Below are 1885 nucleotides of genomic sequence, written 5' to 3'. Positions count from 1 at the left end.
TAAAAATCAAAAATATTTTTGTGTTTCTTGTTTGAGTCTTGAGTCATATCATAAGTTTGGTGTCACTTGCATATGCATCTTGCATTTTTTCGAAAATATCATGCATCATAGTGTTCTTCATGATCTTCAAGTTGTTCTTGGTAAGTCTTCTTGTTTGATCTGATGATTTTTGTTTTGTTTCTTTTCATGTTTATCATATGCATTCTTGAATTCTTAGTGTCTAAGCATTAAAGAATTCTAAGTTTGGTGTCTTGCATGTTTTCTTTGCATTAAAAAAATTTTCAAAATATGTTCTTGATGTTCATCATGACATTCATAGTGTTCTTGGGTGTTCATCTTGACATTCATAGCATTCTTGCATGCATTCATTGTTTTGATCTAAAAATTTCATGCATTGCATCATTTTTCTTGTTTTTCTCTCTCATCATAAAAATCAAAAATTAAAAAAAATATATATATATCTTTCCCTTTTTCTCTCATCAAATTCGAAAATTGAGTTGACTTTTTCAAAAATTTTAAAAATCAAAGTTGTTCCTTATGATCAAATCAAATTTCAATTTGAAAATCTTATCTTTTTCAAAATCTTTTCAAAAATCAAATCTTTTTCAAAATTCTTAGTTATTTTCGAAAATTAAAAAAATATTTTTCAAAAATCTTTTTCTTATTTTTATATCAAATTTCGAAAATAATATAATCAATTAATGTTTGATTCAAAAATTTGAAGTTTGTTACTTGCTTGTTAAGAAAGATTCAAACTTTAAGTTCTAGAATCATATCTTGTGATTTCTTATGAATCAAGTCATTAATTTGATTTTAAAAATCAAATCTTTTTCAAAAACTAATTTCTATCATATCTTTTCAAAAAATATCTTCTTATCTTATCTTTTTCAAAAATTTGATTTCAAAATATCTTCTCTAACTTCCCAACTTCTTATCTTTTCAAATTTGTTTCAACTAACTAACTAACTTCTGTTTGTTTCTTAACTTTTTCAAAACTACCTAACTAACTCTCTCTCTCTCTAATTTCGAAAATATCTTCCCTCTTTTCAAAAATTCTTTTTTATTAACTAATTATTTTTATTTTTTATTAAAAAAAAATTTCGAAAAAAATACTAAACTTTTTCAAAAACTATTTTCAAAAATCACTAACTCTTTTCAAAAATTGTTTTTGAAAATTCACTTCCCCTCTCATCTTCTTCTATTTGTTTATTGATATACTAACATCTTTCCTTCAACTCTCCAAAAATCCGAACCCCCTCTCTCTCTGAGTTCAGATTTTCTTCCCTTCTTTTCTTCTACTAACACAAGGATCCCTATACTGTGGTATAAAGGATCCATATTATTATTACTATTTTTTCTGTGCCTTCTTCTTTGTCATATGAGCAGGAGGCAAGGATAAGAACATTCTTGTGGAAGCAGATCCAGAACCTGAAAGGACTCTGAAGAGAAAATTAAGAGAAGCTAAAATACAACAATCCAGAGATAACTTTCAGAAATTTTCGAACAGGCAGAGGAGATGGCAGCCGAAATAATAATAATGTAAGGAAGATGCTTGTGACTTTACTGCACCTAATTCCAATAATGAAGAACATCCATTCTGATTGGAGCAACAATTTGAGCTGAACCTCAATTTTTCTCTGATGCACAAACTGCAAGTTTATGATTCCTCTGAAGATCCTTTTCATTCTTACTGAATTCTTGCAGATATGTGTACTGTTAAGACTATGGAGTAGATCCTGAAGTCTACAAGCTCATGCTTTTCCCTTTTGCTGTAAGAGACATAGCTAGATTATGGTTGGATTCTCAACCCAAAGACAGCCTGAACTCTTGGGATAAGCTGGTCACGGCTTTCTTAGCCAAGTACTTTCCTCCTCAAAAGCTGAGC

This window comes from Arachis hypogaea, chromosome 12 (genome assembly GCF_003086295.3).
Source record: "Arachis hypogaea cultivar Tifrunner chromosome 12, arahy.Tifrunner.gnm2.J5K5, whole genome shotgun sequence".
In the NCBI taxonomy this organism is placed as follows: Eukaryota; Viridiplantae; Streptophyta; class Magnoliopsida; order Fabales; family Fabaceae; genus Arachis; species Arachis hypogaea.
Note: the sequence above shows the minus strand (reverse complement) of the source record.